At 37.8% G+C, this 27,430-nt stretch overlaps 1 protein-coding gene across 2 annotated transcripts in view; it reads left to right on the forward strand.

The window, feature by feature from the left end:
• The first annotated feature begins 233 nt into the window (after positions 1-233).
• dmpd (F-box protein dampened) overlaps positions 234-27,430 on the forward strand; it is a 158,255-nt gene continuing 131,058 nt past the window's right edge. Inside the window, exon 1 of one of the 2 annotated variants that reach the window (XM_090388227.1) lies at positions 234-335. The gene's annotated coding sequence lies outside the window, so the exon portion shown is untranslated. Of the gene's footprint in view, positions 336-539; positions 642-27,430 lie in introns of those variants that run through there. The other variant, XM_090388228.1, reaches the window with a different exon arrangement.

Genomic DNA, 27,430 nt, shown 5'->3' on the forward strand with positions numbered 1-27,430 from the left:
AACCTATAAAGCAGTTTCATAAATATTTGGGACCTGTGCATCTCTCTTTACTTTAGATCGCATTTTTTATTGTATTGAACCGTTGCATATATCATTTCTTTCTTATATTTCAAAACGATTGTAATTGTGGAATTCATATTTAACTAATCAGTTCGATCAAAGTTTATATTTGAATACAGTGAACCATTCTAAATGACTTCACTGTACAAGAACATTGCGTATTCTCGTTGATTCTCGTGCATTTATGGCATAATCGTGAGACGCAGTGTAGGAATATTTTAGACTCCTGCAAACATGTAAAGGCTTTCAAAGTTCGAATAAAGCAAAATAGGAAGGTAAATTAAGGTTAATTGTTTTTTTAAGAAGTTAGGTGAAAATGACAGCCGACTAAATAAACTTCCTGACAATTTTCAATTGTACGTTCATAGATAGAATAATGACTACTTAATCGCTGTGAAGCCAGCAATCTATTGTGAATTAAAAAATTAATTAAATCAAGTTCGGCCTTCGAATGATTTTTTCCTTTTGAATGAAAATTTATACGAAAAAATTAAAAAAAAAAAAAAATAGAGCAACAATTCAAAATAGAGCAACATTTTGAGACAACAATTTAACCTATTAATATATTTTATCTCACGTTAGTAAGTATATTTTAAAAGTTTCTTAAACTTCCGTAAAGTACTTTGCATAAGTAGTTAAAATGAATATTATCAGATATATCAGAACAATTTAAGAAGTGGTAATTGTCAACGAATTTCTTCATCTTCATCCATCTTGTCATTTCAGATTTTCAAAGTCACCGCTGTATGTAATGTAGAAAAACATTGTACTTTTAGGCACAGTTTTAATAATTCGTTATATTTGCAAAGAAAAGCTATATAAATTGAAAACATCTATACATGGCATTGCTTATATATATATATATATATATATATATATATATATATATGTGTGTATATGTATAATTCACACAGTAAAGATATTCTGTTTTTGAAATTACATTACTGATTGATTTTTTTCCCTACCCGGGGCTACAAGTAAGACAATCCTTTGGTTTTTTCGGCGTAGTAAAATGAAGCAAAAAAAAAAAAAAAAAAGCTTTCAGTTAATTTTGAATGTGGTGGCAAAAATTAATAAAATATCACGGGTATAATATGTTTAAGGGAAGTAGCAATATGATAATGTATTTGCTTTCATAAATGGCTTTCTCACCTGTGGGTTCCATTTTTAATATTTCATTATTATTTATTTATTTTTTTTGGCTTCTTTTTCCCTCCACATAAACACATTTTAGACTGGAAAATGCATTCTTTATATGAGGGTGTAGAAGAGAACTGTAGAAGAGAACCATAAACAAACAAACAAACAAACTGGTGCCAAAATGGGGAGAGATTTAGTAATTTTGAGACAGAATTTGCAAATACTTATCACCAGCTAGATTTTTGCAACTGCTTTCGGAAATATACCACTGTTTTCTACCACAGTTTTTTCCAGTTGGTCTCACAAAATGTTTATGAAAATTTATTATGTACAACTGCCAGATTTAGGTAGTCTGGGGTTCCGGGATGCACATTTTATAGGTCCTAATATAAGCTTGTAAAGTTTCCCCAAGGCCTGTGGTAATTGTATTGAACTGTGGCCTACTGTGACCGTGAGGCTTGGAGCAATTGCACTACTGCACCCTGAAAATCTGGCCTTGCTTATAGGAATATTCCAATTTTCTCCTGAAGCACACAACAATCAAACAATTGCTGTTTAATTAAAAAGTATGTAGATGCAAAATAAAATGGTTTTTGTAAAATGATTGATAATTGAAATATTAAGATTATTAAAATATACAGAAATGTGTATTGAGTACCAAAAAAAGTAGAAGCAAAAACTATGCCTGTTGAAAGAGTCACTTTCTTTAAGTAGGCTGAAAATAGGACAGTGCAGAGAACAAAAGTGCAAAATTTTTTTGATGGCAAATGGGAAATATTTAGAGACAATAGCAGAGACTGCCAAACCCTTAGCATTTCATGATGAGATAGGATACTAGTCCTCATCCTTTTTTTAATTTTCTCATTTCTCTCCCTAACAGATGAATAGCCACATTTTTCAGTGCTGTTTCTATTGATTCATATTCTTGATGCTTTTTTTTTCACGATGCCTTTCACTGTTACTTCATTTGGCTGTCAATGTGCATTTACAGTATTTACAAAAACATTTCAAATAATCACCATTTTTCAAAGCCAGTTCTTATATTTAGTATCTTTGAGCCATTGATCACGAAAGTGTTGAATATATTTTTTACTCATTTTCACACAGGGGTAAAATTACGCACAATTGTTCAGTGTTAAAATTCATAAATGAATAAAAAATAGTCACGTACTCAAAGTAACTGAATCAGCACAAATGAAAAGGACTAATTTTTGTTAACACTTTGTTAAATGTATTCAGAACAATGGATACCATGTAGAAACGATTTCAGTTTTACTGCATCTATGTTTTGGGTGGGATACTCTAGTAATTTGAAAAGTGAAACCTGCATTAAGCGACCCTCTATTAAGTACCATCTTTTGTTAGTTTCCCCCTTTTTTGTCGTAACAAATAATGATACCATAAAACAGTAATATATATATGGCAATACTATATGCACAAATAATAAATCCTTGTTTTCAAAAGAAATTTAGAGAAGAGTGTACACGTTACACCATTTAATTGGGCTATTATAGCTATTACAGAAAACAGATTCTGTATTCCCAGTTATAATCATTGGGAATACAGAATATCTGTATGTTCTATCAATTAGAGCAGGGTTACTTGGTTTACCTGTAAAGTTTTAGTTTTGATATGTTTCTTAATATAGTATTGTAATTACAAGATACTTGGCAGTTTAGTACTGGGCAGTGTTAAAAAATGTTGCAGCACAGAGCTTCAGCTTAAAAGAGAGCATTTTTCGAGAAAAATAAAGCAATGGATCAAATATGATGCTAGAAATTCTGAAAAGCATGAAAACACTGCTATAGAGCATAATACAATGATGTGCTAGATAAACAAAAAAGTGCCAATCTAGCTCAAAAAGCACTAAAACGGGAACACTGCTCATAGGTGGCTTAGTTTCCAAGTGGTGCAGTTTTTAAAATTGAATTTTTTCATGATAAGAATATTCTTTTGTGCCCTTATTATTACCCTTCCCTTCATCTATTCCATCAAATCCACATCCTTCTTAAAATGAAGCTTCCAGACATTAGCATTAGTAGAGGCATATGATGCAAGAAAGCAAGCATATGCAGCATCAGCCAAAAAAAAAAAAAAAAAAAAACCCTTCCACTTCACCCCTCCGTTCATTCGAAATACCTGTCCAGCTGAGCCTTAAATTTATTTAGGCCATCAACTTCCACAACAAGGGATGGAAGTCTGTTCCACCAACAAACTACCCGCTGGCTAAAGGCAAATTTCTGCACATCTATCCTACATCTGTCTTTCCTCAATTTGAATTTATGCCCTCTCAGGTGATTATTCTGAGCAAGAGGCAGTATCCCATGAGCATTCTCAAACCATTCAAGACTTTGTACACCTCTATCAGATCACCTCGCCAGTGCCTAGTCTCCAGACTGTAATATGCAAAACTTAAGCCTTTCTTTGTAAGAGCAACGACATGTATGGAATACTGTGGGATAACCACCTTCTTGTTCCTGCTAGCAGTATTCCTGTATGTCAGTGGTGTCCAACCTATGGTCTGCAAATAGTTTTTATACGACCCATGTGGAAAGTGAACTAAAACAGCATTTTAGAGAGTCGCACCGCTGCTTGTACAGGTATGCAAGCTTTGAACTCGACTGTATCAAAAGTGTACAGAAAGTGTACTTGTAGTCCAGTGCAGTCATATGTAAGCTAAATACACTTATGTTCATATCAATCTTTTCATATTGTGAAATTCTGCTATTTGGATATAACTTGTTCATTGTATAGAATTGTTATTAATTTGTATTGAATTTTAAAAATCATCCTTAAAATGTGCCTTAAAAATCATCCTTAAAAATGTTCCAAAAGTGGAAAGTCGATTTGGAGTGTTATGTTTTTAATCAAAAGTGAACTAAAGACTATTTCTTCATTGAGTATGATGAAAAAGCAGTGTGTTTTGTTTGTAAGGATACTATGTTACTTTTTAAAGAATATAATTTAAAATGACACTATGATTCCAAGCATAAATATTATCATTTTAAAGGAGAGTGGCAAAAAGAAAAGTGTTCAACGTTACAAAACAAATTAAGAAAATAACAAAATACACTGAAAACATATCAGTCAAGAAATTTATTTGCTGTGAGTGCCAGTTATCAAGTTGTACATTTGAGCAATTTTAAAAATAAACTGTTTAGTGATGGTGAATTTGTTAAACGTTTTGTTAAAAGTTGTGGTAGAAATTTGTCAGAAGAAATGAACAGTGATACAAGATAATTGTTTGTCTTGACAAACAATTATTCAAAGATTAGAAGATATTGGAAAGAATTTATTCGAAGAACTTTTGAAAAACAAAATAAAAATGAAATATTTTAGTATGGCACTGGATTGATAGATAAGAGCCTAATTCCTTATCTTCGTAGGTGGAATTAGTGATAACTTTGTACCAGTTGAAGATTTAGCTGATCTACAGAGTATGCATGGAACAACTACAGGTGAAAATCTTTTTGAAAATTTTTGCCAATCTATTGAAAAGGTAGGATTAAATATTAAAAACCTGGTAGGAGTCACAACTGATGGTGCAAAAAATATGACTGGTGTAAACACTGGGCTTGTGGGTAGAATAACCAAGAAATATACAGGGTGTCTCAAAAATATTGGTACAAACATTTAGGGGAGGTAGGTAACATCTAAAGGAATGTGAATCGCTTAGGTACCCATAACCGGAACTGTCACCTTAAGTCGGTAGACAGCACTGTTCATCAGTTTGCGAGAGGGAAAATTTCAGTGTTTTGTTCATGGATGAGGCTTACTTCGCTCGGGAAGGCTTATTCAATCAGCACAATGCTCATGTGTGGGCTCACGACAACCCACACGGTGTGCGCCCCCATGCGGCACAACATCCATCACTTCGCAATAAATGTGTGGGCAGGTATGGTCAGTGACTGCTTAGTCGGCCCATACCTGTTACCATCCCGCATGAACTCCGCTAAATATCGAATCTTTCTTGAACAAGTTCTACCAGGGTTACTTGACGATGTTCCAGAAAATGTGAGATGCAACATTTGGTTTCAACATGACGGGGCGCCTGCCCATTATGGAAGGTGTGTTCATGACCATTTGAACAGGCGTTTTGGGCGTCGCTGGACTGGCTGTGGTGGATCCGTTGCCTGGCTCCCACACTCACCTGATTTATCGAGCCTTGATTTCTTTCTGTGGGGGCCCTCAAATCTATCGTGTATGAATCGCCTGTGGAGACGGAAATGGATCTCGTGGCGAGACTCGTCTGCGCTGCTGCTACTGTCAAAGAAACTCCAGGTGTGTCCGCCAATCCATGCTGCGTCAGTGTCACGCATGCATAGCGTTTCATGGTGGAACCTTCGAGTATCTGTTGTAACATCATGAAATGCATCCATCTCGTACTCCATTGTTAATATTATGTCAAATAAATGTTTGCCACTAATTACTGTCTCGTGTTATTTCTGCTTCTTGTGCTTCTGCTACTATTTTCCTGTGATGTTTCCGGTTATGGGTTCCTATGATATTCACATTCCTTTAGATGTTACCTACCCCCCCCCCCCCTAAACGTTTGTACCAATATTTTTGAGACACCCTGTATATCGGAGCTGAACCTCAGATTGAAATTTTTTGCAACAAGACGCTCTCTATGGGAATGTATTGGATCTCCAACACGTTATGAATGTGGTTATTTCAACTGTAAATTTTATATCACATGGCCTTAATCACTGTATTCCAACAATTTCATTTAGAAATTGAAGCTGAATACAAAGTTGTAATTTTACATAGTGCAGTGAGATGGCTTAGTAGTGGTAAAGTGTTATATTGTTTCTTTAAATCATGTCATGAAATTGATATTTTTATAACAGAAAAGGGGGAACCAATAAAATGACTATCAAATATGGAGTGGCTGTTCGATCTTGCAATTCTTACAGACATTCCTAGTCATTTAAATGCTCTTAATTTAAAACTACAAGGTAAAGGAAAATTGGTCTCTGATTTGTATGGTGACATGAAATCATTTCAGAATAAGTTGCTATTATTTAAATCCCAAATTGAGCGAAACAATTTAGTTCCTTTGAATGTTGTATCAAGCTAAATGAGAAACACATATTTCCAAAGAATCGCTGCCTTTCGTTATTACAATTACTTTTTGACGAGTTTCAAAGTCGATTTACTGATATAAGATCCCATGAAAAAGACATAAGCTTGTTTGAGAATCAATTGCCGAAAACTACAATCCCAGCTTGCAACTTGAAATTATTGATCTTCAATCCAAAGCTTGGTTCAAAAATAAGTATATAGACTGCAAAAATAAACTACTTGAATTCTACAAGACTCTCCCACCTGAAGATTTTCTGCTAATAAAAGAAAATGCCATGAAAATGGTTAATGTATGTTTGTGAGCAAATTTTTTCACGCATGAAATTAAATAAATATTTAAAAAGAAACAATAACATATGAGCATCTTCATTCCGTAATAACTGGCATCATAAATTTTAAACCAAGTTTTGAACAATTATCTAAAAATATCCAGCATCAACTATCTCATTAAATGTTAAGTTTTGTTCAGTAAATGTTATTGTGTATTTTACTTAATAAAATTTTCGAATATTTCAATTTTACGTGTATCATTATATTTATTTATTCACCTTAATATTGAAAAGCAGTGATCCTTTCCAACGAGAAGTTGAGCATTGCAAATTTCTTGAAGTGGGCATTAAAAAGCAAAAGTAATTCATATTTTTATAATTTTAATAAAATCGAAAAAAATCACTGACATAGATTTGTTGCACACAAAAGTCTTGGGAATTTGCATTTTTTATATATAGCCTGAAAATAAAAAACGGTAACATGAAAATAAACTGCCTTTTACATGTAACAAGATATGGAAAATGTAACATGCTAATTTCTCTCGAATCACTCGGTGTGGCCCACAAAAGAAATCTCACTTTGAATATAGCCCCTGTATGGGAAAAGATTGGACACCACTGCTGTATGTCATTAACAGAACCCCATGAGTTGTCCTAGCACCCTGTCAGTGCTGCTCAGAGAACTTCATATCAGACTATACAGTTACCCCTGTTCCTAATACCTTAAGTATAGTACCACCCAAATGTTAAAACTCAAGTGGTGCCTTGCAGCCCATCTATTCAGTTTTTCTGTCTTGTTGCAGCAGTAATGCCTTGATTCCTGTCATTAATCACTCTGCCAACCTTTGTATCATCAGCAAACTTAGACAAGTATTATTTTCCTTTATCAATATATATTAAAAAGAGTAGGGGACCCAGCATGAGCTCTGAGAGGTTCCACTCTTAACATTAGTCCAAGAGGAGCAGTCACCATTTATAACTACTCTGACTTTTGTCACTCAGCCATCCATTTATCCACAGCAGTAACTTGCTCCCAAAGCTAAACTGCCCCAACTCGTTCAGCAGTCTCTCATTTCATGCAGAACAATGTCAAAAGCTTTACTGAACTCTAGCTATACAATTCAAAATTATTATTTTTTTTTACTGTGTCATAGTAGCTACTCAGATTGGTCAGACAGGATCCCCTCTTAACAAATCTGTGCTGAGTTCTATATAATTGCATTCCTGTCAAGATGCTTCTGCAGTACTTATTTTCCTTGAAACAGGAGTTAAGTTTACAGGTTTGCTCTTTGATCCCCTTTGTCAATGGAGAGACACTTGCTCGTCTTCAGCATATAGACACTTCTCCTGAATCCAAAGATGCTCTCATAATTATGGCCAAAAAAATCCTCTTTTGCTAGAATTGGATAGATTCCGTTAACCCTTTGTGTCTTCTTTACTTTTAGCTTCAACAGTTTTTCTTCCACTTCTCAGTTATCAAAAAATCATTTTGCTCCCAATTATAACTTTGTATACTTCTGATATTTCCATTTGTAAAAGTATAATTCATGACAAAACTATGGGATTTACCCTATATCATAAGAGCTAGTATGCTTTGGCCTGAGTGGCTGATAAGGTAAAAATTCCCTTTAACAAGAATTAACCCAGCATCGAAGTTTGCCTTCAGCCCAGTGGTTGATTGTTGGAACAAACTTCCATCTGTTGTTGTGGAAATGGGTAGTTGAAATGAATTCAAGGAAGACCTAGACAAATTTTTGGAGGGGATAGATGGATAAGGTGGGTAGGTTTTTTTTTTTTTGGCTGATGCTTTATAAAATTGTTTTCTTGCTTCATTTTCCACTATTAATACTAAATAACTTGTTTAATAATAAAGGTGTTAACTCACTTATATTTTTTAAAGTGGTGCTAAATGTAAAACACAATTAAAATTTCTTATGGTGTTACGAGTTATAATGCTTAGGGAATTATACCACATTCTCTCTTCCCTCAGTTTAAAATAGTGATTGGGCCTACTTTTCATAAACTTCAGAACACAGAATGTAATACTAATAACAACACTAGGTGCCGAAAGACAAGTCATTAATTTAAAACTTTATTGGCTAGCCCTGTCTTTTGGTGTTGGTATTAGTATTAAATTCAGTATTCTGAATATGAGATGGTGCCCATTGTTTTAAACTGAGGAAGGGAGATGTAGTATAATTCATACCATAAGAAATTAATTGTATGTTTTGTATTTAGCAGAACTTTGGGGTGGGATAGAATAAGTCCTTTCTATTGATTAGAAAATATTTTATTGATTAAAAAATATTGCATTTCAAGTACATTGGACCACTTCTTTTTATTAGCATTAGCAGGGAATATGATGCAAGAAAGCAAGCATATATAGCATCAGCCAAAAAAAAAAAAAAAAAAACCACCCTACTCATTTCACCCATCCATTCACTCTAAATGTTTCTCTAGTTCTGCCTTGAACTTATTTAAGTTGCTGACCTCCACTACAACAAATGGAAGTTTGTTCCATCTATCATCCACTGCTGGCTAAAGGCAAATTTCTGCATATTTATTTTAAAAGTGTTCTTTCCTCAATTTGAATTTATACCCCCTTAGGTGAGTAATCTGAGCAAGAGGAAGAATTCGATTAGCATTGAGCTTGCTCAATCCATTCAAGGCCTTACACATCTCAATTAGATCACCACAGGTGCCTAGTCTCCAGACACTGTAATCTGCAAAACTTAAGCCTTTCTTCATAAGAGCAACCCTTCGTTCCATTCACTAATCTTGTTGCCCTTCTCCGTAATCATTCCAACAGCTCTACATCCTTCCTAAAATGAGGCCTCCAGACATGTATACAGTACTCAAGGTGTGGCCTGACCATTGCCTTATACAAGGGGATAATCACCTCTTTATCCCTGGTAGAAAAATTCCTGTATATTATTGACAAGACACCATGCAACTCTTGCAGACTGCACTGCTCAGAAAACTTCATATCTGCCTGCACAATTACCCCAAGGTCCTTTTCATTCTCTACCACTGTCAGTGTATACCACATAGTTGATATGTTACCCTGGGGTTATTGCTTCCCATATGTAGTACTTTATATTTGTCAATGATAAACTTCATTTGTCACCTCTTAGCCCATCTGCTCAACTTTTCTAGATCCTGTTGCAGCAGCGTACTGTCATTAGTGTCCTTAACAACCGTGCCAACCTTCATATCGTGTGCAAACTTGGATATTAAGCCTGATATACCATCATCAATATCATTTATAAATACAGAAAACAATTGACCCAACACTGAACCCTGAGAGAGTCCACTAATAACATTAGTCCACGAAGAGCAGTGTCCATAGATTACCACTCTGTCTTCTCCCACTCAGCCATTCCTTTATCCCTAGCAGCAATTTGCCTCCAATGCCCTCCAGTTTGTGCAGCAGTCTTCCATGTGCAACAGTATCAAAAGCCTTTCTAAGATCCAAATATGATATCAAAATTATTCTTTGCATCGAGGTCCTTGATTACACCCTCTGTCTTCTCCCACCCAACCATCCTTTTATCCATTGTAGAAACTTACCCTTAATACCATTCTGCTCCAATTTGTACAGTAGTCTTCCATACACAACAGTGTCAAAAGTTTTCCTGAAATCCAAGTATATGATATCAAAATTATTTTTTGCATCCAGTTCCTTTGTAACCACATCATAATAACCAATCAAATTTGTCAGACAAGACTTTCATTAACAACACCCATGCTGTGTCTGAATTATTGCTGCAGTCTTGTCTAGATGATCCTGCAATGCATCTTTAACCAGTGACTCCATTATTTTACCTGGAACAGAAGTTAAACTAACTGGTCTGTAATTACTCGTGCCACCCTTCGATCCCCTTTGTGAATTGGAGACATATTTGCACATCTCCACTCCATGGGGACCTCCCCTGAGTCCAAGGATGCTCTCTCATAATTATGGCTAAGGGTTTGCTTACTTCCTTTACCACCTCCTTTAATATAACTGGATAGATCCCATCCACCCCAGGTGCCTTTCTTATGTTTAACTTCAACAATTTCTCCTCCACTTTGTTCTCAGTTATTACAAAATCATTAAGCACCCTGTTACAATTTGATAACCATGTGGCATTTTCAAACCTTAACTCCTCATGTGTGAATGTAGATGCAAAATACTCATTCAGTTTGTTTGCTATCTGAGCAGGATCATCAACAGTCGAACCATTGATATCAAGTGGACCAATCAGATTCATCCCCTTCCTTTTAGAGTTTATATAAGTAAAGAAATCCTTGCTGTTTTTCTTAGCATCCTTTGCTAAAGATTTCTCGTAATCTGCCTTCGCCTGCCTAACCTCCTTTGTGACCTGATTACAGACTAGCTTATATCTGCCATAGGCTTCTGAGTCGCTTGATAATTTATATGCATCCCATGCATTTTTCTTCTCTGTCACGAGTCTCATTAGTTCATTTGATAACCATTTAGGTCGAAACCTTGAACAATATTTCTTAATAGGTATGAAACGTTTAGTAGCTTCCACAATTAATTCCTTGAATGCTTCCCACTTAGAATTTACTGTTGGTAACATTGTCAGTTAATCCCACTGTACAGAATTTAAAAACTGTGTGAGACCACTGTATTCACCTTTACGGAAGCAGAAACCCTTTCCTTTAACCCTGATGGTAATTATATCTTTAAGTAAATCCCACATCAGTACACTGTGATCACTACCACCTAGTGGTTCGTTTATCTGCAAATTCTTAATACACGAATGATCACTGCTGATAACTAGGTCAAGAGTATTACCCTCTCTGGTTGCCTGTTGAACATGCTGCTGCAGAAAACAATCATCTAATAAATCCACAAAAGTCTTGCTAGTGTGCGAGTGACCAACCCACAAGTTCCAGTCAATATCTGGGAAGTTAATATCCTCCATAATAAGACATTCTGATTTACTAGCCCACTCTATTTCTCTGTACAATTGTTCATGGTACTCATTCGAGTCATTAGGCCTATAACACACTCCTACTCTTATTTTTGCTTTCGCAGTGCTTATGTCACACCAAACTGATTCAACAGTGCACTGTTCATCTATATCAACTGGATGCACTTCTTTTGATTTTATGTTTTTCTTAATTAACAGGATGACATCTCCTCCCTTCCTATCCTTCTATCCTTTCTGTACACATTGTACTCCCCAAATTCCAGTTCGGAATTCCTTATATCTGTGTGACACCACATCTCTGTTATCCCAACAATATCCGCCTTTCGTGTCTTGACCAACACTTCAAATTCATCAAATTTATTTACTATACTTCTAGTATGGTAAATAAATAAATATTTTACTATACTATACTATACTTCTATTTCCTGACACATCCCATATACTGTTTCACGATGACTGTCATCAGTCCCTGAAACCTCCAGCACCTCTTGCTCCAGGTCGCTGCTTATTCTAATAGAAGTTGTGCAAGAATCACCTCCACCTTTGCCTGCGGCTACTTTTAACCTTTGTCTGTGAATCTCGTTGCCCCCAAGCTAGCAGTTTTCTGACCCACCTAACACTGCCTCGATAGCATCAGCAAATATTCTTGCCCCCTTTCTATTTAAGTGTATCCCATCCCTGTAGATACAGTCTCTCCTGTTAACAAGCACAGACCACGCTGAAAAAAATTCTACCCCTTGAGACTTGCAAATTCCCTCCACGGCCGAATTGGTTGACAAGCCTCTCATCATGTACTCCCTCCTATCGTGTCTGGGCAGAATTGCGGGCACTTTCAAATTTAACCCTAATTCACGACTGTTTTGGAACATTGACCTGTACTTGTTAAGTAAATCTGCAGATCTCCTACTCTTAATGTCATTGGTGCCAACGTATACAACAATATCACCTTTTATGCCCTTAAAAGATGATATATGCTTTACAATGTCAACTTTTGCCCCTGGCAGACATACCCTGGTCCTGTTCGATCTATCCTTTTTACACAATATATTCCCCATCTCCCTGACAGTAGAGTCACCAACAATAAGTAGTTCCTTTGGGACCAGTGCATTCTGCCTTGGAGATTGCCGCTGTGTTGCCTGATACCCACGAGTGATCTCTGGCATTGAGTTGGGCAGCTGAAAGCTTGACGGGCCCCTCATATTAATTTCTTCGAGGGCATCTACCCTACACCTCAAGCTCTCATAGACGCCCAGTAGAACGCTAAGTTGATGCCTAATTTCTAGACACTCTCTCCACCTGGCGCGCGCACACACACACACACACACACACAAAGACATCCTCCTTGGCTAGATCATGTTCTGTTCCAGAGAGTTTGGCAAACATTTCACAAGTTGCACATTTTTGTAGGCTGTGATGCGTTGGAGAATCGCTCCCCTCAGTTCTCCCCCGAGTCACAGCACTCTTGCCACTTTGTGCCTGTTGCTTTGCTGCTTTAGTCTGGGGCATGATATTTTAAATTAATAAGATTAATAAATTTAATTAAATAATTGTCAATACTACACTATCTAATAGAATCCTAAATCCTAATTCAAATTAAAAATTTGAGTTCCCTACTACTCTATACAAAAACAATGGCTGCAAGATTTGAACGAAATAACAGTTTTACGTATATTAAGTAGTAATCTACAAAAACTCTTTATCTAAATGAAAAATAAAAATAATCAGCATAACCATAAGACTACATATAAAGTACAATATAAAATAACAATTAGGTAAATAAAAAGGCAAACACTTATCGCTTTTTCGGAGCCTGTAATTCACAGCTGTAATTTTTAAAGAGGGTCAGCGCCGTCTTCATCCTTATGTTGAAGAATGTGATGTGTAAATTTGATAGAGCAGTAGTTGTTAAATATTCCACTTCAATTTGGAAGTTGTTTACCAAAGCAGACTGAATAAGAAGGATGATTCTGACTTATTTTGGGCTCACCAATACTTTCGCAGTATAGCTGCCAAGGCCGTAGAGGGACTAAAATAAGAGAAGATACTGTTCTTTTGTTCAGTTAAGGAAGTACTTTGTTGTTGTATGGTATGCAAGTTCCCACTTAAAAATATTCTTTTAAATGCCATGGCAGTACAGATTTCAATTGGTATTGCCTTATTTTGAAATTAATTTTTTTGTTGACAGTTCCAGTACTTTTTAGTATCATTGAAAATAAAGAAATAGATGAAGTAATAGATGATTTTCTTTTATCACTTCTCACAGTTTGTGTGAGAATTATACTGAAACTGACAGAACTGATAGTGCTATTATGAACAAATTGATATACAGAAGCTATTATGAAAGAAGTGATATATACACTGAACCTTGGTTGGGAAGTGACAAGTGCAGAAGGAAATTTTAAATATAACAAATTATGTATAGTCATGTTTTTCATTTTATTTCCTCATAGCAATGCTGAGTGTGAGAGGATATTCAGTGAGGTTAAAAAAACAAAAACTCAGTTTAGATATTTCCTTCTTGATGAAACTTTGGAAGTGCTTTTGATAGCCAAGTGTAGACAGAAGGCTGCTGTTGTTAAGAAAACTTTGAGTCAACTTTTCTGAAGAGGACAAAGTTTGCAACAGGACCTTTCTTGAAGCAGTCATAGTTGGTGGTATCTTCCAGTCACTCCAAACAGAAATTTACAGACAGAAAAATCCTAGGTGTGCTAATGTTTGAGAGCATACTGTACAGCTGAAACAATCCTGTGGCTGTATATTTATATGATATGCTTGTTATTTTGTCAGTTAAATTTGATTTCAAGTTTTGAGGTTCATCATTAAAATTATCTCTTTTCCAAAATTCAAAGGAAGCAATGCATATAGAAAAACGAAATGTTTTATTATTAGTGCACTCGATGAACAAGAAAATTATCTAAGGCACTCCTTGGCTAATTACACAGGTCAACAAGCATTTCTCTTAAAAAAAAAATGTCGATTAGTATTAGCAAGGGTACATGATGCAAGAAAGCAAGCTTATATAGCATCAGCCAAAAAAAAACACACACACCCTTCTCATTTCACTCATCCATCTGCTCCAAATGTTTGTCTAGGTCTGCCTTGAATCTGTTTAAGCTATCAAATTCTATCAACTTCTACGACAACAGATGGAAGTTTGTTCCAGCAATCAACCACCCGCTGGCTAAAGGCAAACTTCCACACATCTATCCTACAACTGTCTTTCCTCAATTTCAATTTATGCCCTCCCAGGCAATTATTCTGAGCAAGAGGAAGAATTCCATCAGCATTGAGCATACTCAAACCATTCAAGGCTTTATACACCTCAATCAGATCACCTTGCAGGTGGCACCTCCGTAGCCAGGTGGGCAGGAGCTGCAGTGCGTAACACACGCTTCTTTGATTAGACCGGGGGTTGAGCCCGTGCCCAAATATGGAGGATGCGGAAAGATCAGGGAATGACCACCGCATATCCCCGGAGCAATATGGCCTTAGTTGCTAATGCTCCTAAAAAAAAACTAAACAACAACAACCTCGCAGGTCTCCAGACACTGTGATTTGCAGAACTTAAGCCTTTCTTTGTAAGAGCAACCCTTTGTTCCATTCACTAATCTTGTTGCCCTTCTCTGTACTTGTTCCAACAACTCTACATCCTTCTTAAAATGAGGCCTCCAGACCTGTATATAGTACTCAAGGTGTGGCCTGACTAGGTAGATCTTTGGACACTGATTCCAAATCTGTTTTTAGTTATCCTTAACATATGTAGCTTTCTGATGAGACTAATTATATCACTTATATACCTGTTCAACCAACCTGCATGAATATAATTATTATTGTCTATACATTCATATTTTTGTAATTTTTTGAATTTTTTAAGTATCCTTATTATTTCCTAATTAATTATTTGATTATAAATTGTTTTAGGTAAGATCTGTTGAATTACCAAAACACATTCAGCATCATGCCTTGAAAGTGTAAAACTGTACTGTCTGACTAGAATAAGCCATTGGCACCACTTGTTATTTGTATTGCGTGTTTAATTGAATGACATGACTGTTGAACGAAAGGAGAAAGTCACATCATGCAATATTATTTGCATTGCCCATGATATGGAGGGAGCCAAACTACCACAATGATTGTTACTTTTGTAACGAGAATGTAACTGGAATCTCAATGAAGAATAAGCACAAGATTATTTATCTAAACTTGGCTTCAGCAATGAGACTAATTACTCATCGAGGTACCAATTCTGGAACCACCACAGCACAAATTAAATTCTTTAGAAGATGAAATAGTATGTGATGAAGGTGTGATTGGAGGGTTTCTGAGAACCTCAACTGATCCTGAATACACATCTGACAAAGAGACTTAGAGCCAGTGCTGTTTACCCAAGGTTTGAATGACCTCAACAGAGATCTAGCCCTCTTTAAAGATAACGGCAAACTTCTCATCTCAAGACTAAAGCAGTAACATTTGGTTAAGAAGAGTGCCAAAGTGTCTCCTTTGGTGTAATTTTTTATGATAAATGGTCTGCTCTGCTGTAGCTATGATATGAATGGAGTTTTTAGGGAATTGTTACAAGTATAGGGTTGAATTTGAAAGTGTCTGCAATTCTGCCCAGACATGATAGGAGGCAGTATATGATTAGAGCCTTATCGATCAATTCGGCCCTGGAGAGATTGTGCAAGGCTCAAGGAATAGAATTTTTCTCAGCCTGGTCTGTGCTTGTTAACAGGAGAGACTGCTTCTACAGGGATGGGATACACTTAAATAGAAAGGGTGCAAGAATATATGCTGATGCTATTGAGGCAGAGTTAGGTGGGTTGGAAAACTGCTAACTTGGGGGGGGGGATTAATATGGACTAATAGATTAACCACCAAATACGGAGGATGCGGAAAGGTCAGGGAATGACCACCGCATATCCCGGAGCAATATGGCCTTAGTTGCTAATGCCCCTAAAAAAAAAACTGAATAACGAATAACAATAGATTAACAGTAGCTGCTGCCAAAGGTGAAAGTTATTCATGCACTGCTTCTATTGAAATGCAATTGAGCAGCAGCCTGGAAAGCAAGGCAATAGGGATTTCCAGGACTGCTGGGAGTCATAGTGGAACAAGTAAATACATGGGCTGTGTTAGGATAACTAAGAGCAGAAATAGGTGTATGTATACATTAGCATTAGTAGAGGCATTTGATGCAAGAAAGCAAGCTTATGCAGCATCAGCCAAAAAAAAAAAAAAACCACTTCCACTTCACCCCTCTGTTCGTTCAAAATATCTGTCCAGCTGAGCCTTAAACTTATTTAGGCTATCAACTTCCACGACAAGGGATGGAACTCTGTTCCACCAACCAACCACCTGCTGGCTAAAGGCAAATTTCCGCACGTCTATCCTACATCTGTCTTTCCTCAATTTGAATTTATGCCCTCTCAGGTGATTATTCTGAGCAAGAGGAAGAATCCCATCAGCATTGAGCATGCTCCAACCATTCAAGGCTTTATACACCTCTATCAGATCACCTCGCTGGTGCCTAGTCTCTAGACACTGTAATTTGCAAAACTTAAGCCTTTCTTCATAAGAGCACCCCTTTGTTCCATTCACTAATCTTGTTGCCCTTCTCTGTACTCGTTCCAGCAGCTCTATATCCTTCTTGAAATGAGGCCTCCAGACCTGTATACAGTACTCTAGGTGTGGCCTGACCATTGCCTTATACAAGGGAATAATCACCTCCTTATCCCTGCTGGAAAAATTCCTATATATCATTGACAATACACCATGAGCTACTCTTGCAGCCCGTCTGCACTGCTCAGAGAACTTCATATTTGCCTGCACAACCACCCCCAAGTCCCTTTCATTCTCTACCACTGTCAGTGTAGTACCACAGAGTTGATACGTTGCTCTGGGGTTGCTGTTTCCCATGTGTAGTACTTTACATTTGTCAATGTTAAACTTCATTTGCCACCTCTGAGCCCATCTGCTGAACCTTTCCAGATCCTGTTGCAGCAACATAGTGTCAGTAGGGTCCTTGACAACCCTGCCTACCTTTGTATCGTCTGCAAACTTTGACATTAAGCTTGATATACCCTCATCAATATCATTTATGAATACAGAAAACAATAATGGACCCAACACTGAGCCCTGAGGGACTCCACTAATAACATTAGTCCACGACGAGAAGTGTCCATTGATTACCACTCTCTGTCTTCTTCCCCTCAGCCACCCCTTTATCCACAGCAGCAATTTGCCTCCAATGCCACACTGCTCCAATTTGTGCAGCAGTCTTCCATGTGCAACAGTATCAAAAGCCTTTCTAAGATCCAAGTATATAATATCAAAGTTCTTTTATGACTACATAGTATCCAATCAAATTAGTCAGGCAAGACTTCCCCTTAACAAAACCATGCTGTGTCCGAGCTATAGCCGAAGTCTTGTCTAAATGATCCTGCAGTGCTTCTTTAACTAGTGCCTCCATTAATTTTCCTGGAACAGAAGTTAAACTCACAGGTCTATAATTACTTGTGTCAGCCTTTGATCCTCCTTTGTGAATTGGGGTGACATTTGCACATCTCCAGTCTGTGGGTACCTCCCCTGAGTCCAAGGAAGCTCTCCTAATTATGGCTAAGGGTTTGCTTACTTCCTTTGCTGCCTCCTTTAATATAACTGGATAGATGCCATCCACCCCAGGTACCTTTCTTGTGTTTATCTTCAACAATTTCTCCTCCACTTTACTCTCAGTTATTACAAGATTCTCTAGCTTACTGCTAGAGTTGAATACACCTCTGGCTTTCCCCTCGCTAAATAACTCCTCATGTGTGAATGTCGATGCAAAATATTCATTTAGTTTGTTAGCTACCTGAGCAGGATCATCAACAGTTGACCCATCGATATCAAGTGGACCAATCTGATTCATCCCCTTCCTTCTAGAGTTTACATAAGTAAAGAACTCTTTGCTGTTTTTCTTTGCATCCCTTGCCAAAGATTTCTCGTAATCTGCCTTCGCCTGCCTAACCTCCTTTGTAACTTGGTTACAGATCAACTTGTATCTATCATAGGCTTCTCTGTCATGTGTTAATTTGTATGTATCCCATGCATGTTTCTTCTGTGCCATATGCCTCATCAGTTCATCTGACATCCATTTAGGCCTAAACCTTGAACATTATTTCTTAGTTGGTATGTATAGCCTAGTAGCTTCCAAGATAAGTTCTTTGAATACTTCCCATTTTGCATTTGCTGTTGGTAACATCATCAGTTGGTCCCACTGTATAGAATTTAAATACTGTCTCAGTCCATCGTAGTCGCCTTTACGAAAGCAATAACCCTTCCCTCTACCCCTAACGGTAGTTACCTCTTTGAGTAAATCCCACTTCAGCACACTGTGATCACTGCCACCTAGTGGTTCATTTATCTGAAGATTCTTAATGCATGAAGAATCACTGCTCATAATCAAATCAAGAGTATTCTTCCCTCTAGTTGTCTCCTGAACATGCTGATGTAGAAAACAATCATCCAATAAATCCACAAAAGCCTTGCTAGTGTGTGAGTGACCAGCCCCCAAATTCCAGTCAATATCTGGGAAATTAAAATCCCCCATTATAAGACTCTCTGATTTACTGGCCCACTCTATTTCCCTGTACAGTATCTTATTATACTCATCAGAGTCATTAGGCCTATAGCACACTCCTACCCTCAATTTCGATCTCCCAATGCTTATGTCATACCAAACTGACTCGACACTGCACTGTTCAGAGATGTCCACTGGCTTCACTTCCTTGGATTTTATGTATTTCTTAACTAATAGCATAACCCCTCCTCCCTTCCTATCCAGTCTATCCTTTCTGTAGACGTTGTACTCCTCAAATTCCAGTTCTGCATTCCTTATATCTGTGTGACACCACGTCTCTGATATCCCAACAATATCTGCCTTCGATGTTTTGAGCAATACCTCAAATTCATCAAATTTATTTACTAAACTCCTAGCATTGATGTACACGCAAGTATACATGCACCTATTTCTATTCTTAGCTACCTTAACACAACCCATGTGTTTACTTGTACCGCAATGACTCCCGGCAGTCTCTGAAATATCCTGCATCTTGTTTTTCAGGCTTCTGCTCATTCCAATAGAAGCAGTGCAAGAATCACTTTCACCTCTGCCAGTGGCTACTGTTAATCTATTCGTCTTTGTCTCCCCCCAAGCTAGCAGTTTTCCGACCCACCTAACACTGCCTCGATAGCATCAGCAAATATTCTTGCACCCTTTCTATTTAAGTGTATCCCATCCCTGTAGAAGCAATCTCTCCTGTTAACAAGTACAGTCCAGGCTGAAAAAAATTCTACCCCTCGAGCCTTGCACAATCTTTCCAGGGCCGAATTGATCGACAAGGCTCTCATCATATACTCCCTCCTATCATGTCTGGGCAGAATTGCAGACACTTTCAAATTCAACCCTATTTCACGGTTTTTTTTTCAACAGTGACCTGTACTTGTCAAGCAATTCTGCTGGTCTCCTACTCTTGATATCATTAGTGCCAACGTGTACAACAATATCACCTTTTGTGCCCTTAAAAGATGATATCTGCTCTACAACATCATCAACCTTCGCCCCTGGCAGACATACCCTGGTCCTGTTCCACCTATCCGTTTTACAAAGCATGTTCCCCGTTTCCCTGACAATAGAGTCACCAACAACTACTAGTTCCTTTGGGACCAGCGCATTCTGCCTTGGGGGTTGCCGCTGTGTTGCGTGACGACCAAGTGCAAGCTCTGGCATTGATGTGGGCAGCTGAGAGCTTGATGGGCCCCTCAATTTAGTCCCTTCGAGGGCATCCACCGTGTCCTTCAAGCTCTCATATAGGTCCATAAGAACGCTGAGTTGTTGCCTGATTTCGATACACTCCTTGCATCGCGCACACACAAAGACATCCCCCATGGCAATATCATGTCCCGTACCTGAATGCTCCACAAACATCATGCAAGCTGTGCATTTTAGAAGGCCGTGATTCAGAAGGCAACTGCCCCCCTCAGTTCTCCTCTGAGCCACAGCACTTCCATTAGCTTGAGCCTTTTGTTTTGCTGCTCTGGTCTGAGTCATGTTTCTTTTAATTTAAATAAAATTTCAATTTCAGTTTATAACCCTAAATTATCACCCAACACAGTTATAATGGGATATATATTTTTTAGTGTCAAGTATTGATTATCTCCTAGGCCTCCGTAGCCGAGTGGGCAGGAGCGGGAGTGCAGTAGCACACGCTCTTGAGTAGACCGGGGTTCAAGCCCCTGACTGCTGAATACGGTCAATCTGCCAACCCGCACTGGACCAGCGTGGCAGATTATGGTCCATTTCCCTCAGCATGATTTGTTGAGGAGGCTTCCATCCTGCAGTGGGTTGATAATGGCTGCACTTTACTTTTTTAATGATTATCTCCGAGTTCCCTTTATATAACTTCCGTATCAGTTATGTATTAATTAATTATGTTATGTTTGTAATCTAAGTCGGTATATGTATTTAGTTAAAAGTACAATTTAAATGCCAACGAAGTTCAAGAAGTTTAATAGATTTTACCGATCACTGAAAATATTATAACCTAAACCTATACTTGCATGTACACCAATGCTAGGAGTATAGTCAACACTCACTTTGAGCATGGACTGGGCAAGGAAGAACATTACAATAAAAATAGCCACCTATTGCAGTTTCTGAAAGATATGTTTTTCAGACTCAACCTGAAGCAAAAATGCAAACTCCCCACCAGAAAAGAGAAACTCCTTGACCTGGTCTTCACAAATTTTGACATAAATATTAACTATACCCCCAATTACTTCCACTCGGATCATCTAGCCTTATTGCTTGACTTTGATATCAAGACCAAATATATCAGCAATGAAGTCAGGGAATGCTCCTTCAATTTTAGGAGAGCCCCCTGGAACAAAATAAGAAATGAAATCTTAAATGTCAACTGGCAACCATTATTTAGGAGTCAAGACCCAGATATAATTCTGGATATGCTGTACAACAACTTAGACCTAATTTTCAAAAACTATACACCCAAGAGCCATGCAAAGGCAAACACTAATAAATTTCCTGTGATTCACAAAAGAAATCATTCAATTACTCAGGAAAAAACAACAAATGTTCATCAATTTCAAAAACACCCAGAGACATGACGTTTACATTCAGTTCTCCAATCTAAGAAGGCAAATAAAAAACAGTATCAAATTGGCCTACCAAAATCACTTAGCTAACCTACAGAATGCAATGCTAAACAGGCATGATATGGGTCCATTTTGGAAGCATTGGAAAATGGGTTATAAAAAACAAAAAAACTTGAACAAAATGGAGAACATTCAATCAGATCAATTTGCAAATTCTACAGTGAACTATATACTGAAAAAGCTGATCACAGCAGTAAGCTTGACAACACCTCTCCCTCCTCATATTTCAGTGATACCCTGACACAATTTGAAGTCAATGCAGAGATTTTACTGTATACCATCAACAAATTTAAATTAAGTTATGACACAAACACCGGCAGTTTCCCCATGGCACTCTGGAAACACTGCTTTGTTGTATTGCAACAACAACTTATACATCTGATCACAGCCATTTTCAATAAGGGATCACTCCCCAGAATATTAAAGGAAACCACTATCACCCCTCTTTTTAAAAAGGGGGCTAAAGACACACCTTCCTCTTATCGACCCATACACAAATCTAATCCCCTAAGCAAGATCATTGAGAACCTGCTTTACTCTCAACTCTGCTCCTTCAGAAAAATAAATTCAGCCACATTCATCATGGCTTCCAAATGGGCAGATCAACTGTGACTAACCTACTCTCCATTGAACATGACATAAAACTTAGCCTTGACAATAACAATCAGATAGACATTATATACCTTGATCTACAGAAAGCCTTTGACTCAGTACCACATAAGTTGCTTTGCCTCAAATTAAAGAACACAGGTCTATCAAGTAATGCCTTATCACTTATGTCTAACTTTCTTGAAAACAGGAAAAGCAGAGTTAATTTTGAAGGAAGATACTCCTCCACTTTCCATATACAAAGGGGAGTCCCACAGGGTTCTCCTCTGGGGCCACTACTCTTTGCTGTATATATTAACGACATACAAGATTGTATGCAACATGTTGACATCAAAGTGCTCTCATATGCAGATGACTTGAAAATATACAAAACCATCAAAACAACACAAGACTGTGAATCACTGGAAAATGGACTAGACACCATCACCCGATGGATCACAAACAATGGTCTAACACTAAACTTAAACAAATGCTGCACCATGTCTGTCACAGACTATCACAAAAAACACAAGATTAATTATCCCTATAAAGCTAATAATCATGAGCTATTGAGAATACATGAGGTCTCAGATTTGGGAGTATGGTTTTCTGAGAAGGGAAACTTCAACACACATGTAAATAAAACTACAGCTAAGGCCTCCAAATCCCTTGGACTGGTTAAAAGAATCTGCTTTGATTTCACTAATGTACAGCTCATAAAAACAGCTTGCATAATGATCATCAACCCAATTCTAGAATATGCCTCTCAAATCTGGAATCCTCACACCAAAATTCTTATAAAACAACTGGAACGTATTCAGAAATCCATAGTCAGATTCCTGGTGTACAAATCTAGGTTGGAATTGAACACAAAATCCTACAATGAATGGTGCATTCACTTCGGGATTGTACCACTCTACCAAAGAAGAGCTGCGGCAGACTGCAAATTCCTAATGCATCTCGTGGCTGGCAAGCTCGATGCCCCCGAGCTGCTCTACCTTATCAACTTCAGCTGTCCTCCAAGAGTCTTGAGAAGACAAAATATGCTGGCACAAGAGCCATTCAGAACTGATCAACTCAGATTCCACTACTTCAACAGAACTGCAAAACTGCTGAACGAATCCAACATTGATATTCTAAATGAAAACATTAATATCAAAAAAGAGCTACAAAGGTTTTTCAATCAAACTAATAGAGAATAAAAATAAATGACTAATTTAATAATAACAACAATAATAATACTATAAAGATAGGTATACTTAGCCTTAACAAAAAAAAAAAAAAAAAAATTTGGGATAACAATAAGAATAATAACACAAAGCAATTAATGCAACTACTTAATGTGAACTATCAAGAAAAGAAAACAACAAAATGATTAGAAATACTAATTTCTCTGTTACCACAGCTTTGCTAAAATGCAAATCGTTTGTTATGCATTGTATATGTTGTAAATTGACCTTGTATATTTGAAATTGTATATTGATACCTGACATTGTGTACAGATTGTAAATAGAAGGATTACTATATTTCTACTGTCAAATTCCTCCTCTGTAAGGCTTCGGCTGTTTTGGAGTAATAAATGTTATCTCGAAGATCCTGAGAAGTTACAACATCAAATGTGTGCAATTACCCGGTAGGAGCCTACGTTCACTTGTCTCCAGTGTGAAGACCCCTGTCACACCTGTCTTACGCAGCAATGTAGTGTACCGTATCACCTGTAGGGCCTGTAACAGTTGCTACGTAGGTGAGACATCGAGACGTCTCCAGGATCGCCTCACGGAACACGACAGAGCAATCCGGCTTGCCGAAACTGACCAGTCCATGCTTGCAGAACATTTTTGGGCTACCAACCACGATCTTGACCCCAAGCGCGACTTTGAGATAGTGGACCACGCGCGACACTTTCGCCACCGCCTATGGCTAGAGTCACTAAACATAATAAACAACCCTAAGGCATTAAATCGCCAGAAAGGCATATACATCCCATCCTAGAGACAACCGTTTTATTGATGGATGATCACTGGCGTAAGGCAGCACACGTCCGTGCTACAACAATGACGCATGAGTAACGTGCCACACTTTGCTTGTAATGTATTCAAATTTGTCAGTTGATAAAGGGATACGTGTTCCGAAAGCTACTGAATTTGTACTTATATTTTATAACTGGGTATACTGTAAATATCTATTTGAAATTTATTAAATGTTTTGGAGTTTTATTACCATAAAAAAAAAATTTGATGAGCTTGAAGTGCTAGTCAAGACATCAAAGGCAGATATTGTTGGGATATCAGAGACGTGGTGGTGTCATACAAACATAAGCAGTGCGGAATTGAAATTTGGGGAGTACAGTGTGTACAGAAAGGGTAGGAAGGGAGGAGAGGTTATGCTGTTAGTTAAGAAACACAAAATCTAAGGAAGTGCATCCAATGGATGTTGGTGGACAATGCAAAGTTGAGTCTGTTTGGTGTGACATAAGCATTGGGAAAGGAAAAATGAGAGTAGGTTTTTGTTATAGGCCTAATGAATCTGATGAGTATAATGAGCAATTGAGTAAAGAAAAAAAAATGGGCTTGTAAATCAGTGTCTTATAATGGGGGATTTTAATTTCCCAGAGATTGACTGGAATTTGTGGGCTGGTCACTCACACACTAGTAAGGCTTTTGTGAATTTATTGGATGATTGTTTTCTACAGCAGCACATTTGGGAGGCAACTAGAGGAAGTAACATTTCGGCCTCCGTAGCCGAGTGGTCAGGAGCGGGAGTGCAGTAGCACACGCTCTTTGAGTAGACCGGGGTTCAAGCCCCTGACTGCTGAATACAGTCAATCTGCCAATCCGCACTGGACCACCGTGGCAGATTATGGTCCATTTCCCTCAGCGTGAATTGTTGAGGAGGCTTCCATCCTGCAGTGGGTTGATAATGGCTGCACTTTGCCTTCTTTTTTTTTTTTTTTTTTTTTTTAGAGGAAGTAATACTCTTGATCTGATTATCAATTGTGATTCTTCATGCATTAAGAATCTGCAGATAAAGGAACCACCAGGTGGCAGTGATCACAGTGTGTTGAAGTGGGAATTACTCAAAGAAGTGACTACCATCAGGTCTAAAGGGAAGGGTTTTTTCTTTCGTAGAGGTGACTATGGTGTTTTGAGACAGTATTTAAATTCTATATGGTGGGATCAACTGATGATGTTACCAAAAGCAAATTCAAAATGGGAAGCATTCAAAAAATTAATCTTGGAAGCTACTAGGCTTTTAATACCAACTAAGAAATATTGTTCAAGATTTAGGCCTAAACGGATGTCAGATGAACTAATTAGACATGTGGCAGAGAAGAAAAATGCATGGGATACATATAAATTAACAGGTGACAAAGAAGCCTATGATAGATATAAGCTGGCCTGTAACCAAGTCACAAAGGAGGTTATGCAGGCAAAGGCAGATTATGAGAAATCTTTGGCAAAGGATGCCAAGAAAAACAACAAAGAGTTCTTTACTTATGTAAACTCTAGAAGGAAGGGGATGAATCGGATTGGTCCACTTGATATCAGTGGTTCAACTGTTGATGATGTGTGAATGCATCTACATTCACACATGAGTTATTCAGGAAGGGGAATGCCAGAGGTGTATTAAACTCTGACAGTAAGCTAGATAATCTTGTAATAACAGAATAAAGTGGAGGAGAAATTGTTCAAGATAAACATAAGGCACCTGGGGTGGGATGGAATCTATCCAGTTATATTAAAGGAGGCAGCAAAGGAATTAAACAAACCCTTAGCCATAATTATGAGAGCTTCCTTTGGACTCAGAGGAGGTCCCCTTGGACTGGAGATGTGCAAATGTGACCCCAAACCACAAGGGAGACAGGTAATTACAGACCTGTTAGTTTAACTTGTGTTCCAGGTAATTTAATGGAGGTACTGGTTAAAGAAGTATTGCAGGATCATCTAGACAAGACTTCAGTTATAGCTCGGACACAGCATGTGTTTGTTAAGGGGAAGTCTTGTCTGACCAATATGATTGGATACTATGATGTAGTCACAAAGGAACTGGATGCAAAGAATAATTTTGATATCATATATTTGGATCTTAGAAAGTCTTTTGATACTGTTGCACATGGAAGACTGCTGCACAAATTGGAGCAGAATAGCATTGGAGGCAAATTGCTGCTATGGATAAAGGGATGGTTGAGTGGGAGAAGTCAGAGAGTGGTAATCAATGGACATTCTCTTCGTGGACTAATGTTATTAGTGGAGTCCCCAGGGTTCAGTGTTTGGTCCATTGTTGTTTTCTGTATTCATTAATGATATTGATGATGGTATATCAGGCTTAATGTTCAAGTTTGCAGACAATGCGAAGGTTGGCAGGGTTGTCAAGGACACTACTGACACTATGCTGCTGCAACAGGATCTAGAAAAGTTCAGCAGATGGGCTGAGAGGTGGCAACTGAAGTTTAACATTGATAAATGTAAAGTACTACATGTGGGAAGCAGTAACTCCAGAGTAACGTATCAACTCTGTGGTACTACACTGTCAGTGGTAGAGAATGAAAAGGACCCGGGGGTAATTGTGCAGGCAGATATGAAGTTTTCTGAGCAGTGCAGATGGTCTGCAAGAGTAGCTCATTGTGTCTTGTCAATGATATACAGGAATTTTTCTAGCAGGGAAAAGGAGGTGATTATCCCCTTCTATGTGGCAGTGGTCAGGCCTTGAGTACTGTATACGGGTCTGGAGGCCTCATTTTAAGAAGGATGTAGAGCTGTTGGAATGAGTACAGAAAAGGGAAACAAGTTTAGTGAATGGAAAAAAATGGTTGCTCTTACATAGAAAGGCTTAAATTTTGCTTACAGTGTCTGGAGACTAGGCACCTGCAAGGTGATCTGAATGAGGTGTAGAAAGCCTTGAATGGTGTGAGCATGCTCAATGATGATGGGATTCTTCCTCTTGCTGAGAATAATCGCCTGAGAGGACATAAATTCAAATTGAGGAAAGACAGTTGTAGGACAGATGTGCAGAAGTTTGCCTTTAGCCAGTGGGTGGTTGATTGCTGGAACAAACTTCCATCTGTTCTAGAAGTTGATAGAATTTGCTAGTTTAAACAGATTCAAGGCAGAACTAGACAAACATTTGGAGTGAGTG

Source organism: Mastigoproctus giganteus, chromosome 14 (genome assembly GCF_048544385.1).
Source record: "Mastigoproctus giganteus isolate SK-2022 chromosome 14, ASM4854438v1, whole genome shotgun sequence".
Lineage (NCBI taxonomy): Eukaryota > Metazoa > Arthropoda > Arachnida > Uropygi > Thelyphonidae > Mastigoproctus > Mastigoproctus giganteus.